We start from the raw sequence: 18,373 nt of genomic DNA, 5'->3' as shown, positions 1-18,373 counted from the left end.
ACGTTGATTGTAAGAAAAAGAACAGGCATCAATTCCGTAACCACGCACAACTAAGGCACGCTATAGCTCACAAAATGACTCCACCTGTGCCTGTGCACTTACATGTAACCCACATATGCAGGCAGGTAGGTAATATGCAGTCTAGTAGATGCAGTGCCCAAAAAGAAGTGTAAGTGCCAACTGTCGGCACAAAAAATACTCTCTCCTTGAGAGCATGCGCAAATTCCGAAAATAAATAAAACAAATAGGTAGGTATGATACGTCTCACATCCGCTTACAAGGCAGGAGAGAAGTCCAAGCAATAGCTGAGCCTTGGTGATGACTGAAGTCGGGCTCCGCTTTCGTGAGATGTTTCATGTCGAGCCCAGGAGGAAACCCCAGGGAATAGGACCAGCAAAGTCCCATCAAACTACTGAGGTGAGAGAATTTAGAAACAAAACGCTCCTCGCTATGAGCGAACAAAAGGAACAGTCACTGGGGACTTGACAGAATCCTTACCACATTAGCAAAAGCGTGACTCCCGGAAAGCCACTAAGGAATCAGGACCAATCAGGAGCGCTTGGCAACGTTGGCTGGATGCAGCTTCTGTCCTGCTAGAGACTCTCTGGCTCAGACACGATCCACCAAAGATCGCCGGGTCTTCCTAGCGGTGTCTTCCTCGTGCTCGTAGTAACGGCTCCGTCTGCTGGCTCCACTCGAAGATAATCAATGGAGCAGGTGACAAGCGCCGGATCCCCCTAGAGGAAGGCCTTATATTGCAGCTCAACCTCCGAGGAAAGACACGGCTTTTTTTCAAGATTGCATGATGGGTCTGGTATTCCTTCACTCTCTTCATACCCGCATACACACTGAGCCATGGGGATCATGACATTAAGCAACCGACTGTTCAAGAAAGACAAAGTTCCCCTTTGCATTGAGACTTTGAAGAAATGTAATTGTTTTTCTTTAAAGAAAAAAGAAGTGATAAAGTCAATTTCTGAAGTGGGTCTTAGAAACTTTTCCAACTTCTTGACTTTCACACTTTTCCCCACGACCTTTCCACTCAGTGTGTTTGTCCAGGCCTCCATTGCGGCCGCCTTAAATTTTGCCTTGGTCCCAGTCTACTGTGACATTGACTATCAATGTTTCTTTTGGCACTATTTCTACGAAAAAATGCAAACACTCATATCTCTGGTTCCCCTTGTTTGTTTTGTCTCATAGGTCTTGCTTTGCTCATATTTATTTCCATTTAGAAATAGGCTGATGTGTTTTATTGCATTTTGTCTGAACTTTTTTACTGTGTATGCACTGCATAAACACTTTATATATTGCCTTTGCTTTAAGCCTCACTGCATCTTGTCACATTACCAGGGATTGAACACACGTTTATGTCATTTATTGTGTGTGATACCTCAGCAGGTGTTGGCTTTACCCTTTGAGGTGGACACTTGTCCACCCATAACACTAGTCTACTTTCCTACGCAGAGCATATGGGTGCTGGGCACAGCCGATGCCTTCTTTTTTGCACTTATCAACATTCAAACAGTCATTGAAGAGGGTTACTACTTTCCCAACATAGCTCTCATGAATCCTTGGGTAAACAAATTATGTGATATTGTGTACCAAAGTTGAAGCATCTCTGAATTAGTTGGGCAATAGTAGAGATGCACTCACATGTTTTCCTTTGCTCAAATTTAGTGTCGAATGAGTTGCAAAGGTTTACAAACACCTTTTTAAAATGTACCCAACATTACTATTAGAGTCTAATTGCTGCATAACAACTCATCTGTTGCAGGGCAATTACTTCACTACTCAACTATAATAAAAATTACATTTGACCTTGGCAAAGCTTGTCATCAGAGAAAGCAAAGTGTTGTGAAGCACATTTTCAAGCAAAGGGCATTTGTATCATTAATGGATTGCTTTTTTAGCAAAAACTCTATCATGCAAACGTTATCTCTGATAGTTCATGGTTAATACCTGATGAGGAAATATTTATGGTATTCTGTTTATTTTGTGTCATGTTCTAGTTTATGAAAGGGAAAGAAGGCATTATCTGGGTGCCAACACACATTCTTAAATGATGTGTCACAAAGAAACATAAATTGCTAACATTTTAAAGCAATCAGACTTCTTTTAGTTTTATTGTATTTGCACATTATGGATTTCATGTAGTTTCCAAGTATCTGCACTCAAGAAACTCTCCAGAAGTAAAGAAAACAAAACTTCAACTATTCAGGGAATAGATGGGGGTTGGATCCCCATGCATGATATTTACTGAATGATCTCATCATCCATAAAATGTATTCTGCAAATTATTCAGAGGTAAGGTACCCTATAATAGAAATCAGCTTTTGGTCTTGTACTATTATATCGCTGTTCACTTTTATACTATCACAGAATTCCCCTGGGGGAGTAGATGAGACGGTATCCTAGGGACACCAAACAACAAAATAAAAAAAATAAGATATTAAAAATTTTAAAATTACAATGATATGTTCACTGACAAACACACCCTTGAATTTCCTCCACTTGTGTTGTACAATACCTTTACAATCATTTCATAAATAAAATCAAGGGCAATTATTCTGCTTCACAATCTGGCCTGACTATGCATGCCAGTGAAGGTCTAAGCAGCAGTGATATCTGATCTTGTTGGGATGTCCAATGTAACTTTGGAAAATCTCATGGTTAGAATCTTCAAAAGCCATTGAGACACCTCTTGCAGTTACTCTTTACTGCTACAACCAACAACATTGTTTTTCCAAGTCAACCACTGTTGTACAGGCGGGTCCTCTTGTGATACATTTACCCCCATTCTAATGCAGGGCAGCTCTAAATAAGCAATTACAAGTAGTCAACTCAGCATCAGTATCAGTAGTGATCTCAACATTGCATTTCTTGTACCTTTTCTCAAGGTCATTTGGGTCTTTCTTATGAGAACTCTGTTTCAGTCTCTTTCACGTGTGCTGTAAAACCTCGATGTATTCAGAGGTGGGTGTTCATCAGCACATGCTAAGTATGGACAAGGAGGAAATCTTTGTCACTTTATTCTGTTATATCAGGATTTTTATATTTTTGATTCATTAATATGCTCAGACTTCAAGTTGACATGAGAGTGGATTCCTGTGTAACAAATTTGGTGCCTCTGCTAGAACTACCTACACTCGGCTGTGGTGGGCAGAGAATTAAACTGGACTCCACATAATGACCAAGGTAAGGAGGACTTTTCTCCAAGAAAACTGGGGTGGAGAACAGCCTAGTGATCAATCAGGCCAGACAGTGAGCATAGTTAAAAATATAAATGTGAAGTCTGATCATGTTTATTCTCCTTTTGCAGTTTGAAAGAAACTCAAGGGTGTGAGGAGACTTTGGGTATAAGAACTGTTGTTAGGAAGGTTCAATAGTGCCCCAGGAGTTAGGAGTGTGGATGTAATACATGGTATAGAGCAAGTGGGCTTTGAATAACACTGGAAGGGGAAGATAGGTAGAAGTGCCAAGGCTTGTGCACAGACTCTGTAAGCATGAAGGAGCTAACTGATCTATATGCCTGGGGATCCCCAAGTACTTCAAAGGAGGTACTGGAGAATACCAAACACAAGGGTGCTAGTGTGCTTCGTTGAAAGAAACTTTCTTGCCTCTCTCCACATGAACGGTTAGAGAAATAACTAAAAGGTCCCTTCTTATCTTTTTGTCCTTCTACCCGGCCTCCCTTCATAGGATAAGCATTAGCACAAGGCTGGATGACACTGTAATGCTTTCTTAAGAGGGAATTAAAAGTAGAAGCCTGATATGGGAATAACAGAATCGGAACAGAAAAGTACTCAGCGAAGAGGACTCCTGTTCATATGATATACCACCAGTATGGCAAGAGCATGTTCAAGTGTTTGAAACAATGAATGGGGCCCACTAATGAGGCATGGAAGACATTGTAAAAGAATCATTTCCTAAAGAAAGGATACATGCAGAAGTGCAAGGTGCAATTGTGGACATTTATTTGTAAGCTCAATCTGGATTACCAGTTCCTAATTAACTATGTCTTTCGTGGACAGCCTCATCACTAAACCCAGGCCACTTTCTCCTGTGATTACCACTGTGAACACATTTATTGAGATGTTATGCAGTCCAGGGTCCCCCTGGCTCCTGGAGAACAGTACTAATAGTTCCCATTTTTAAAAAGGGAGACAGGTGTTATCAATCCATATCTTTAATTGACAGTACCTGTAAAATTATGGGTCGAGTTATATTTGAGTCTTGGGTTGCCATAAAGGGGAAGTTCTCCGATGTCCAATATGGGTTTAGGAGAGGTCAGGGCACAGTTGAACAGTGCATCAACCTACACCTGGTCATCGGCAAATACACCTTAGCCAGGCTTGCACCCCTTTATTTAGGGTTCATGGACCTCACGTCTGCCTTTGACTGGGTACAGAGGGGGAGACCCTGGGAGAAGATGCTATCCATGGGCATTGAACTACCAATTGTCCACTTTTTAGCAGCAATGCATCAGGGTGTTATGGGTAGAGTGCGGTACAGTACAAATGGTGAATTAACTGCTCCAATAAAGATGGGTCGCGGGCTCCGACAGGGTGGTGTCCTTGCCCCTTTTTTATTTTGCCTATACATTAATGATTTAGAGAGCAATCTTAATAATAGGAATACTGACGCACCATTAATAGGTCGCAGACCTCTCCCAGCACATTTATATGCTGAAGATTGTGTGTTAATGTCCAGAACTGGGGTGGGGTTGCAGAGGCTTTTAACTGGTTTTAGTAATTTTACGAGTGACCTTGGCCTGAAAACAAATGACCCACCCCACAATTTTAAAAACTTGTTTCATAAATAATGAAAAATTATTTTACGTATCCACCTTTTCTTACTTGGGCATTCTTTTCAATAAAAAAAAATCCTGGTCTCACTTAATTGAGGCAAGAATTGTTTTTTTTAATCAAAATATCAAAATCAAAATATTGAGGCCATGTTCAGATTTACAAAAAACTAGGCTCTCAGCCTATAAAAACCATTATAGACATCTACAAAGCTCGCACATCTTCCATCACTATGTATGGTGCTGGTGTCTGGGGATTTTGTAATGTTACAGGATTGCAGAGGCCTGAAAACATGTTTTTGAAAAGATTATTGGCAGTCCCGAAAAGTACTACTGCTACGATTCGTCATAACCAACTAGGTGTGAACCCTTTATCTTTTCGTATGCAACTAGCACCTCTTTGGTCTTGCATAACATCTGGGCAAAAGGAGAGACAGTCTTGAATTGTGGTATAATCACTGACTGTTTAAAGCTGGATTGTGTAAGGAAAATTCCTTGGATCATGTATATCTATGATTTACTGGGGAAGTTGGGTTTATCAGAATGTATTGATACCCCCGGAAACGTAGTCAAAATCTCAAGAGCTGAGCTTAAAAGTGTTTTTCTGTTTTATTCCTACTCAGTCAGAGATCATAAAAAGTTGACAAAGAAAAGGGATGTTGAACACTCATTGTTGGTTTGCTCCCCAGGCACTGAGCCCTATCTTTCTTTTTATTTTAATCATGTTAAGATGTTTTACCTCATAAGATTTAGGATGGCCACTGCTTATTTACTGGTTTCGTAACCACGTGATGCACATTGTGATGCTAAATTTGACCTGTGTCCTTGTGACTCAGAATCGGAACAGAGCACTTTACATTTTATGTTTTTTTGTAAACTTTATGCTATCCCAAGACATTCTTTTTTAAAACCTTTATTAAGATTTTTAAATATAAGAAAGTGTAAAGCTGCTCAACATCATCTCCTTCTTTTAAAAGATGAATTTATCTGCTTAATGATCTATAAGTACATTTCTTCCGCTGTTCGGCTCCGGAACTTTGTCGGAAAAAGATTTTATTGCCAATTGATCAAATGGTTTTATTGTATACATTATACAAATTTGGTTTTGTTAAATGCACAAAATGTTTACTTGCTTTATACAGTCTTTTATGGTTGAATTTGCAGCCGAATAAAGATTTGTTGACTGACAAAAAAAACAAAAACAGACATGAGTGCAAGGTTCAGGCTTATCTGCATAAACATGTTCAACCCAGGACATCAGTTTGAATGTCTGCCTGGAAGTACAAAAGTCGCACATAAATAACAGAAGAACGAGTGATAAAGTTTTCAGAGAAACTCGAGGACAAGTCAGGGTGTACGTTACTGTTAGCAAGCCACATAAGGTGGATGCCTTCATACAAAATGGATTCCAATATCTGAATATTCCAATATATGTATTTGCAGATGCAGCACTCTTTCTCAATCTGGCTTTTCAATCTAATATTCAACCATTTGTTATATTGTTAATCTAATACTTACACCATCATATTTCCAATACTTTGCTTTCCTTTTTCTTTTGATGTAACATTATAGCATGCTCCTTAGACATTTTCCTTACTCACACATGTTCACCCACATTTAAATGCATTAAGGTGATACATTGATGAAGATACAACATATCAGCAAGGTGGCTACTATAATCAAGGCTATTCTTAGCAGCCACCACCCCCCAGTATCCGAACAGAGACGCTATTTCATCCCATAATGTTCTTTCAGTTACTTCATGCACTTGATGTCCAATATCATGCAGGTTGTCCACTACTTTGTACACACTTGGAATATTATCAGGAATATAAGTGCAGCACTCCATTTTAATCATCCTACAGACCCCACCTTTGCTGCAAAACCACATTACTCATGGCAACCATTTCTACTGTTACATTTTATAATGCCGCTGATGTTTCATTTATAGCTGCCTCCAGTAATACACTCAGTTGTCATATCCATCTAGACCTAAGGGCTGTTCAAAGCATCAATATCAGTTCATTTCTGATGTCACTGGCTTCTTGGGTTAAATGAATCTGTCTGGTCTACTCTTCTTTTTCCCCTAACTATGGAACTGTGTTTTGTCAATGTATGTTTTTGTAAATTATATTCTGATCAGTGTAGCATAGTAGGAAATATCCATCATATATAGCAAGAGCCTCCCCAATTCTTTGGTAACCTGGTGTATGTCCTTTCTCCACGTATAAAATCTACTCTGCATCCCCAATATTTTGGATAGCCTAATGAGGAGGTGTTGCTTAAATTGAAATACTGCTCACATTCACTATCTCCTACTGGTACCTTCCTTCATCCACTAGACAGATCCTCCCTTTTAAGCTCCTTCTCAACTTTAACGGTAAATGGATAGGAGGACATGTGTCATTCTAGAACAAATACTGAACACAATACAATGAGTTGTATTTATTACTGAGGGTTCCTCTTTCTGAGTACCTGACATCACACATTCCATACACATTCCATACATCCAGAAGGCATGGTGACTTGTTAATAATATTCTGATAATTTATTTTACTGTGGCTGGTCTAGCTTTTCTCTGCCCTACTCCAAAGGTAAGAGTCCTAAATAGAGACCAAACTACATATCACAATGCATTAAACTGTTGAGGGAAGTGCGAGATTTGGAAACCCCTTTTCACTTCAGCAAACATTTGCATACAAATCCAACAATCTGAAATATGCATTTCTTTATAAAATGCATTCATCATTTGAACTATTACATTGTCAAGGTATTTGTTGGTGTGGTGTTTATGTAAGTCTAAATCATTATCCATTTTCATTCTTCCTAGTGTCCCTAATGCATAAGCATTGTATAATATTACTGTATAAAATGCTATTATGGTATTATGGGACATTATGGAAGTCCTTGTCTTTCTTGGTCATTTTCTGTGTCAATGGGCTCCATGGGGTTACTAGCGCTTTTGGTGATCGAATCCCAATAATTTAGCACTATTGGTTAGACCTAGAAGACACTCTCAGTTGCAGGTTGTACCTAGGGTTGTCAGCATGCACAAATCTGCTTCCTCATCAAGCTGTTCTTGACTTATTGCTGGAGGGGCCCTTTTTCCATTCAAAGCATTGATCCAGTGCTGGTAGCCCACACACTTCACTCCTGTGTTGGACACCAACAGGACTTATACTGGGCCCTTCCACCTAGGCTGTAGGTAGTTGTTTAGCTGAACATTCTTTATCATTTACCACTCACCAAGGGCAATGTTATGAACAGCTTCATTTAGGGGTTGTTTATAACAAGTTCTTCACCTTTTGGTGCAAGGTTTGCACAGTTACAGTCAGCTGTATTAAATAGTATCTCATTAGGGCATCAGTTAAGTGCAATGTGGCAGTGTACTACAGCGCTCCACAAACTGCTTTACCCGTCCAGTAACAATTTCATGAGCACTCAGCAAATGAATGGAGTTCAGGGTGCTGCACATGTTCATAAAGGAAAGGTGCAAAGTGTCTAACCAAGTCAATGTACTTTCATCACATATTATGCCATCTTGGCTTACAAAATGGTATTTCTATTTTCCATTACCCGCCCCACTTTTGTCTTGTAGACACACTGAAATTTGCGCTTTATGACCAATGTTTTTGTCACAAGTTCCATCACCTTATTCAGGAATATTGGCCATTGTCTAAAGAAAGCAACTGGTGCAAACCTAATCTGGGAAATACTTATTTTACATTTAGCCACAATTGATGCTTGGTTTTTCTTGGTCACATAGACTTCTATACATAACCTGATATCATACAGAGCATAACGATATTTATTCATTAAAGGCATGTCAATTGAATGCATTTGAAGGAGCTCAAAATGTGCCTCAGAAGGTGCAAAAAGTCTAGCCGCAGTCGCCAGTCCCTTTCCAGCATTATGTGTGCACACACCATACAGTTTTTACATATCTGCTCCGCAGTCTTCATGTTGTTCAGGGCTGAGTCAGTCACCATGCTATAAGCAGCTGCTTGTTAGATCTCCATGGCTGCCCAGGGTCTCCAGGCTTATTACAGCTTTTGGCAAGGGGAGAACAAAATGATTGATGGATTTAGGCCCAGATCTCTGTACTGGGGTGAATGTTTGACATTGTTCAACACTATCCATCAATTGTTCTTTTTGCATTTATCACCCTTAGTGGGACGGGTATGCCCAGACGTGGGTCCCGTGCTCTCCATGCCACTGTAGTCAATCTAAACCTGGCTGATTAGGGGTGAAACCCCGAACCGGTCCCAGGAAGCTTGTTTCTGGTCCACGGAGGACCTGGCCAAGCAGTTCAGGCTTGACTGTTCCCATGAACAGCAGGGTCAAGACTGATTTGCATATGGCTGAGTTTAAACTGGAATGGCAGGGGGAGCAAAAAACAATGGATTTAAGCCCAGAGCTCTGTACTGGGGTGAATGTTTGACCAGTAGCGGCCCGCGGTGGGAGTGCTGCCGGGTGCTGACGTGGGGTGGGGGAGGGGCTGAGTGGGTGGTAGTAAACTACAGATTACGACCGATTAGAGGTAAGTAAACATATAAATAAATAAAATGAATTACATTGCTTGCGCTGCATCACCAAACGCGGAATCAGGAGTTTACCCTGCCCCTCCCCCGCCCCACATCAGCACCCGGCAGCACTACCACCATGGGCTGCTACTGTGTTTGACATTGTTCAACATCAATTTTTCTTTTTGCATCTACTTTTGGTGTTGGCGGAACTTTTGCATGTCTCCTTCCAATGTCCTTCTGGTGGAGCACCTGCCAGTGCTCATGATGGCGGATGTCCTGGGACTCAACTTGTTTGCCCACCTTAGAGCAGTATAAGTGCTGGACTGCGGTGCTGTCGACTGCGAGACTGCCACTGGAGTTGGACTGCTGCTGACCATACCCCCACCTTCCCTGCTCATTTCAATCTGGCCGGACAGGGGCATTGGGATCTCCCTGCCCCAGCCGGTGCTTTGACGTCTGGTTACAAAGTCTGCCCTCTCTGGCCAACCACCTCATATTTCTGCCCATTGCGATGTGGCCTGCTGCCAGGGACCTCTCTTCCTTTCATCTGGGCCTGGGAGTTGCTCACGTGCCCTCACTTCCCCCATTTAGGTCCTGGCAACTGGGCTGTGGATTATTGAGTGCTGCTTCCCTCAGGAGGTGTGTGTGTTAGCTGACTCACCTGACTGCTATTGCCCCAACCCCACATCAGTGGGACCTTAAGCCATGTGGTTAGCCCCACTTGCAGCAACAGCAGCCCTAATACCTTCGCTCAATTTGTACTGTACAGGTGGATTGCTGCTTTGGGTTGTAGAGTGTTCCTTCGTTTTCCAACCACAGCCCCAACCCCAGGAGCCCCTGCACTATTGCCATAGTTTCTGTCTTCACCTCATTGGTGATAAGCCACCTTGCTCTGCCCTTAGAATGGTCGCTTCTAGAAACTACCCTTCCAGACTTATTTGCCCCATTTTGAATCAAACACCCTCGGCTTCTACATGCAACCATGGGGTGCACGCTCAAGGTGAGGGAGTGATCTCCACTCTCCTCCACTCCTGGGAGATGGGCACTCTCTTCACAGCCCACTGATGCCCCCAGAGAGAGGCGCCCAGGTGCTGAGGACAAAACTGACATTATATTAGCTGCAATTGGTTCAATGAGCGAAGCCCTGAAATCCAAAATTAACTCCTTGGTGTTGGATCTGATTCTCCTGCACAATGATCATTGCCAATTTGCCACATTAGTCCAACTCCTTGGCTGAACTTGCATCTACTACAAATACTCACACACAAATACTCACACGTCCCAACTAGAAATCTTGGCCGATCACAAGAAGGCACTTGAAGCAAGGATAGAAGATGACGAGGGTAAGGCTGAACACAATAACGCAGACATTTTTGGTATGTATAAGAACATTGAGGGTACATTGATGTTTGGCTTCCTTGAGGACTGGCTTGAGGAGGTGGTTGCCCCTGAGGGCTTATCGAAATTTGTTACTTTGGAACACACACACAGGGTGCAATGTGCCTCACACCGCACAGCGGTCATCTGAAGCCTGTGGTAACCTGTCTCCTGCATTTTTTAGATCGAGGGTTCGTTCTTTATCAGGCCTGTGCAGCTGTCCGTATTGAGAATGCCAGAGTCTCCACTGACCTGGATTACACCACAGCAGTCCAGCAGCAACAGGCATCATTTATTGCCTTTAAGAACCATTTATCTGAACTTGCCATCCTGTATGCTTTACTTTTTACGGTTGGGTGCAGCTAGGGTCACGCAAATTAGAGGAGCAGGAGCGCTTACCCCAAGGGGCTCAAGGCAATATTGGAAGCAGGTGCTCTTAGCATTAAAACCACAGGTAAGGGTGGCGTGACATACAGCGCGATAAAGATTGTCGCATCTCCGTGAGGCTCTGGTGGACAGCCCAGACACCAGCGATGCGACGATAGCTCCCTCGACCAAATTTTAGCTGTGTGACCCATTTCTAGTTGGAGATGCACAGCGGTGGTGATTTTTGCTTCTTTTAATTCTAGAGGGGGTCCACAGTCAATGAATGAAGCAACTGTTTCCTTTCCCTCAGTGCCGGCCACCATCTTAGCTGTGGGAGAAGGATCTGCATGATCTCTGAGGAAAGGAATTAACAGGCTCCTCCCTTGAAGGTAGCTCTTACTCCTTAAAGGCATTGGTTTCTGTGACGCATACTGCTTTCTTAAAGGCAATGTTTCATGCAAGATTTGTTCATGCATTCTCTGGACTTTCTGGCTAATTCTGACCTACATTTTTGCTTTTCTCTTATCGTGACGCCGGAATTAACCTGCTGTGACATTCTTTTCACAGGTCTTGCTTTTGATAAAACTCTGGGGAGGTTTTTTTCAATTAAATGCTTTTCCCTAAGTGGCATGCTCGTATTTAAGCTCCTTGAACTCTTTACTTGCTTTATCAGAGCTTTTTTTTTTTTTTTTAAAGAGCTTGACGTCTTTCTTTTTTTGGCGCAATTACATGAGCAGGTCCAAGGTTCTTTTTTCTTCAGCTCAATCTTCCGCAGGGAAGCTGTGAAGATGCCTGCCGGTCCTGATGATCCCTGCTGCAATGGATAGCCTCCCCTCAAATATAGGGTCAAGGGTGGCCTCTAGCTCAAAACTACCAAAGCACACGTTAAGCTGCTCAAAAAAGATCCTCCATCACCTACAAAAACTACGCCTGCAGCCTCACTTGACATTCTATTGAAAGAGATTAGGGATGTGCACCCTTTTATCAAGGACACTAACGCCAAATTACAAACTCTAACAACTAGTTGGTCACGTATTGAAGAACGTTTATCTTTGTCTGTACAACAAATATCACAGCTTAATGACACATCTCTTAAAGTGGACTATTTGCAAGTACAAGTCTTCTCACTACAAAGACAAGTCAAAGACCATGAAAATTGAAATTGTCGTAATAACTTACGCATTTATGGCCTTCCTGAAGGCACAGAAGTGATGGATAGCATTTCTTTTTTCAAATCCTTTTTACCTCAGATCCTACATTTACCAGAGAACTCACAACTAAACATACAAAGAGCTCACAGATTAGGGCGCGCTTCCACAGCCACTTCATCTCCCAAGAGATCAAGAGGGGTCATTCTTTACTTCTTAGAGTATAAGGAGTTGATGCAGGTCATCTCAGCTGCGCGTCGCCACAGAAAAATCTCATGGTCTGGTAATGCCTTATTTTTTTTCCGTGATTATGCCAAAGCCACAGCCGATACAAGAAGAAACTTTTTGAGTATGAGATCTGCCCTGCGTTCAATGGGAGCCCAATTTGGCCTCTTTCACCCATGCTTTTTCAAAGTCACACACTATAACAAAACAACGACTTATGAGGATCCCTCCCATTTGCATGACTTTCTTGTGTCGTGAAGAGCTGATGTTATGGATATCGTTCCCTTGGTATCTACAAAATGACTGCCTTTTGTTGTTAGGTTCAGATGTTGGTAACATTTTCTTTCAGTAGTTATTACGCTACTTTTGACGTTGATGAGTTTTTCTTGTTGTTGTATTATTGATTAATGGATTGATGTTTCTCTGCTCAAGGTTTTCAAATTTCTCTGTTGATCATTTAGGTGGCGTATTTATGTTCGGATGTCTTTGTTCCCCACATTTTGTCACATCGTCTCCGTTCTCGTGTCATTCCAGCCCCTCGGGTGCAAACGAGATGTCTTCCTTGTGTGGTCCCTCCCTCACCTTCATAAGGTTTTTGTTGGGTATGTTATCCTTTTTGTCTGTTTGCTCACCCTGTCTGTGTCAGGGGCCTACATTTCCCTAAGAAAAGACAATGTCTTCGCACTCATTTGTCAAAACGTAGCGCACATATCATTTTCTTACAGGAGACGCTTTATCAGATATTGAGAAGAGAGGAAGGGTGGGTGAGGTTTTTTATTTTCCCGCTCTGGGGAAAAAACATGGAGTTGCAGTACTATGCCATAAGTCCTTGAAAATGTAACTGATTTCTATGGGAAAAGACGCTGATGGTAGGTGGTTACTACTTAAATTGCAGTGTGATAAAACACCAAGGAGCATATTCTCAAGGACTTGTCACCGAGTTAGCGGAACTTCATCTCAGCCAAAGTGGCGATAAAATTATCGCCCCATTCACAAGCTGGTGCTAACAGCCGATATCACCAGTTTTCCAGCGATAGCAGCCACAAAAACATCGCCACAGATGACACCAGCAACTAACGCTAATGATATGCAGAGTAGGCGTTCCCGTGCAAAAAGCCGCAACAACACCACTTTGCAACATTCTCAATGACAAGCCAGATTGGCGACAAGATCCCAAAACATGCAATAAGGCGTGTTGGCAGCAGGGATTTTACCTGGTGTTAAATTGGACGACAACCTCCACTATAAAAGGGAGCCCAGCACAGAGCCACACCTAAAGAACAACAGATGCCATGGAGCTACTGAGCATGCAGCTCGGAGCCCCAGGAGGGCCACAACACCCACTGCTACCACCCCCAGGCCCCCCCGGACCCTACCCCGGCACCCCCCCGGCCAAAGATATCTTACAGCAACCTAACAAAATCATGAACAAAACAATTTGCTGATGTCGTACATTTACAACAATTAACATTCATGTGTGGTCAGAAAAAGGAGAATCATTCATTCATCTTTCAATTTCTAAACAAAATATTTCATTCAAATTTACCTCAAAATAACTATTTGGAAGAGTCATGGCAGGACTTCCTTGGACAATCTGTAAGTCACAGCCTGCAAGAAAAAATTCAAGATAAGAAAGTGTGTCATGCGCTCATCAAAGGACATAGAGAGAGAAAGAGAGAGAAAGAGAGAAAGAGGGAGTGAGAAGGAGAGAGAAAGAGAGAGACAGAGGGAGAGAGAAATAGTGAGAGAGCGAGAGAGGGAAAGAGAGAGAGAAAGAGAGAGAAAGAGAGAGAGAAAGAGAGAGAGGGAGAGAGGGGGAGAGAGTGAAAAAGAGGGAGAGGAAGAGAGAGGGAGAGGAAGAGAGAGGGAGGGAGGGAGAGAGAGAGGAAAAGGCAGTGGCAGAGAGAGGGAGAGATAGAGAAAGAGAGAGAGAGAGAAAGAGAGAGAGGGAGAGAGATTGTACAGGGAGCGCAAGGCCACTCGTGCTCTTGGCTCATACATGCCAACTGTTGAATGTGTATCTCCATTGGTGCACCATAAGCCTAAGGCCTAGCCTCAATGCAGCACGAAAGCCACATCACATTTCCAGAATGCAAGCAGTAGTCAGACTAACATTAGGGATGAAAGCTCCTTTGTCTCAATCCATGAGGCAGAAGGAAATCTGTACCTCTGACCTTCTTCTTGCCTGCGGCTGGCACCCCCTGAGAGAGGTACCATAGCAGATGATGACGACTCCCACACCACGCACAGTGCTAATGAAAGACCAACATATCCACACCCCACACACAGAAGTCCTTGCTTGAGGTACTCCTGCATGGGATGCCCTTGACACCTACGCCCACAACAACCCATTTATCCAAACGTTGCACACACATAGAACTCATTGCTCTGAGCTGTGGCATATCATCCACATAACTGCTGCAGGTCAGATGAGTGGCGGTTCTCCGAGAGCCACCAATGCAATGGCAGGACATCCCGGGCACATGCACAACCCTTGTCACGTGGGACTGTACCGTGCACATATGCTAAATTTGTTGGGGCACTGCCACTGGCAGAGTTGCTCATCAGTTACCGTCTGAGCTTGCGACTTGAGTACGTCACCTGCGTCCTGGCCGGGTTCCACTGTTGATCATGTACATTCGAGTGGCCCATGGATGTCTGCCTATCCAACACAATGGTAGCTGATCTGGATTATGACTTGTGTGTGCGCCACCTAATGGCCCACTGCCAGGAGTGTAACCGTGAGACACGTGCATGGGATGCCTTGATATTTGGCGTATATGCTGGCAGTTGGGCGTGGGAGATTGCACAAGTCCTCGTGTGCAGTGACCACATCGAGGCACTCCCCTATTGGGCTGTGTTGCGGATTGGTGAAACGGTGTGTACGGAGCACATCAGTCCGAGCCAGTTAATGGATTGGCTCTCCCTCGTGTTAGTTGAACTCGATAACGACGTACTCTTGGAACTGATTGCCCAGGAAGCTGCGCTCCCATTCATGGACAAGTAACTACGTTCCTGCAGCCACAACTGATTGTAACCCAAAGCACAGGTCCCAACACCTTGTTGCATCTTGAAGGAATGGTCACATATCCCACCACAACAGTGGACATGTCTGCATTTGCCTGGACTCAGAATGCATGTGTGTGCACCTACGCGTGTTGACACACACCTGCAAGGTGAGGCAGTCCCATGGGCGGTAGTACTACATATGACCTTGTTGGACCCTTTCACCTGCTCACTGTCAGCAGAGCAGACAGTCAGCGCAGTCCGGTGGTACAGCACTATGCAGATCCCATGGGCTGTGAGTCGTGTCCCCTGACACGGGGCAATGAGCATACGTCAAACATCACATGACTCGTCCAGCAAGGCAAGGTGAGCTGAGACCGTTTCCATCCGTAATGATAGGTATTAATTTTTGCCTCCCCATTTCCTACACCTCTACATGTTTCTATGCTGCCTGTTAGTGTCTGAAGCATTGGTCTGCATGTTGGGGCCCTTGTCTTGCATGTACTGACATGCACATGCTAATAAAGTCTACCCAACTTCACTGGTGTGTAACTGTGATGAGTGTTGATTAGAATGACAAATCGTGTGCATCAATGAGCATTGTCCATACACAGGAAGGGACTGATGGACACATTTCACCTGGGGGTGAGTCCCTATTGACAGCTCCACCTCTGTGAGCCAGACATTGTGGTTGGGATAGTTGCTGGTAGACCTGTGCTCTTACGTGTCTTCAACAATGTGAGTATGGTGTCCAACTTATTGCCATGGGGATCAATGTGATCCATCAAAACAGGCTGTGTCCACACAGTTGAGTGTGAGTAGGTATGCAAAGAGATGTTCTGTTGTTACATGTGATGGGGGACACTACTTTGGGCCTGCCACCAAATTTGACATTTGTACACACATCCCTATTTAATACATGGACGTGGGGCTATGTTGGGGGTTGCGAGATTGTTGTTCATGAGCAATGAGGCCACAGCTAGTTCTTACCTTCACAGTCATCTAATTGGCCATGTGGGTCAGCGTCAAACATGTGCATTGATGTCATTTCCCAGGGTGTACCTTTTTGTGCAATCAATGTCCCTACATTCATCCATACTTTTATACTTGATTGAACATAGACATGACACATCTGTGTGATTTGGAATGTTTTATTCATATTCTGTGGAGTGTCGGAGCTGGAGCATTACATGCCCATGCAAACCCCACATTGCATGGTTGCCCAGTGGAGGACCAACCAGAGTCCTTTGGAGAATGATAAGGTAATCGGAAGAGGAAGAGTTCAGTCAGCAGCTTGATTGCTGTCTCATTGGTAACCAGAGCAGATATGGCAGTCCATGTTGGGGTCCAGGTGAATGTCGCAGAGTGTTTCGGGGGACAGTGAAGGATGCTGTACCAGGGCATGATGCAGAGGGCTGAACCAAGCAGGAACACGCCATATGGCGGGGATGAATGCTACAACCTCCTTTTGCACACAGAGTCATTACCATCCACATCTTAGTCCTCTGATATGTCTTCTGTGTCAGGTATGTCAGGTGTGTGTGGTGGTGTTATGGCTACATCACTGTGTGCCACTGGACACATCAGGGGTTGAGATGTGTGTGTCGAAGTTCCTGCAGCAGTCATCTGGGACAGGCTCTGTGGCAGTAATGGCAAGATGAGGATCTGCAGGGCATGGAAGATCCCTGCTACATCTCGCTGGTGTTCATCCGTCGCAGCCATCCTTCCAGTCTGCATCCACTCCATTTTCTCCATTGTCCTCCGCAGCTGTGCCAACTCTGTGCTATCATCGCTGGAGCCTGTCTGACTAGACAGTTCTTGTTTGTGAGTAATGGCTCCAGCGAGGTCAGTCAAGGATTGTTGTAGAGCATGGAACGGACTGTGGGTGTCCGTTAGGGACTGTAAGTGGTCCCTGATGGGACTTATACACCCACATATGGCATCTAGTTTGGCTGCCATGAGGTTGAAACCCACCGCACCTGTTCAGATAGCTCCTTCTGGCAGTCTAACACACTGCATTGGGATGCCTTGTGTCTTTCTTTGAGGTGGTGAGAGCCAGCCGTGGTGTTGGGTGCTTCCTGCTGTGTGGTCTGTGCAGGGGGTGGGGTCACCTCGATGCAGCTGGGCTGCCCTGCTCCTGGAGAGGGGTGCGGAGGCTATCCATGAGCTGTTGGAGGATGTCGGAGCAGATGGCCAGGGGTCCTCTTCATCATCACTGAAGAGATATCTGGTTTGCTCTGCAGGAGGTATTGATTGTCCCTCTGCAATGTAAAGGGGAGATGCAGGTTAACATTGTGTTACATGTATGTTGACACATTGTACATGTTTACAGACAGCATGACAATGTACATTGTGACTGTTTTGGAGGAGCTGGCTATTTGATGGGAGAAAGTGGACATTTCGACTACATGATGGATGTGAGGTTGCATTCGTACATTAGCATCTCACAGTTTCCTGCTATGCCAGATGTGATTGGCCAGTTTCTACGCACAAGCGGTACCAGTTGTGTCCTCTGTCCTGTAGTGAAAGTGTTGCACTGTGTACCACATTGTCGTCAATGTTGATGTGCTGTGATTGCTATATGGGTGTGCTGCATTGTGGGAGAGTCACCCCTGCAGCTCTGATTAGGCGGCCCCTTATCTCTTTGAGGCAGTGGGCCTTTGACTTGTGTCCTTTTATGGTGCTGAGATGTTGGTGACTTGGGTCATTTTCGCTCTTGGACGGTTTTTGTATTCTTGTGCATTGTTTGTCTGCAGTTATGTTGTTAAAGTCAGGGGTTGTATGTGCACATGGATGTGTCAGAGTGTGACCTGCTACTTTGAGGATGTGATCTACACAGGGCCACCACAGTGTCGTGTCATGCACCATGTCATGTATTTTGACTACAGCCATGCTATTGGTCATGCAGTGTCACTTGCATT

At 43.9% G+C, this 18,373-nt stretch overlaps 1 long non-coding RNA gene across 1 annotated transcript in view; it reads right to left on the bottom strand.

Moving 5' to 3' along the window:
- The window catches only part of LOC144773465 (uncharacterized), a 1,091,729-nt gene that overhangs the window by 767,925 nt on the left and 305,431 nt on the right, over positions 1–18,373 (bottom strand). Inside the window, exon 2 of the long non-coding RNA XR_013599985.1 lies at positions 13,993–14,054. This is a non-coding gene — a long non-coding RNA (uncharacterized LOC144773465). The remainder of the gene's footprint in view (positions 1–13,992; positions 14,055–18,373) is intronic.

The sequence above is a fragment of the Lissotriton helveticus genome, chromosome 1_1 (genome assembly GCF_964261635.1).
Source record: "Lissotriton helveticus chromosome 1_1, aLisHel1.1, whole genome shotgun sequence".
Classification (NCBI taxonomy): Eukaryota; Metazoa; Chordata; class Amphibia; order Caudata; family Salamandridae; genus Lissotriton; species Lissotriton helveticus.
This window is presented reverse-complemented; position numbering and strand designations above follow the sequence as displayed.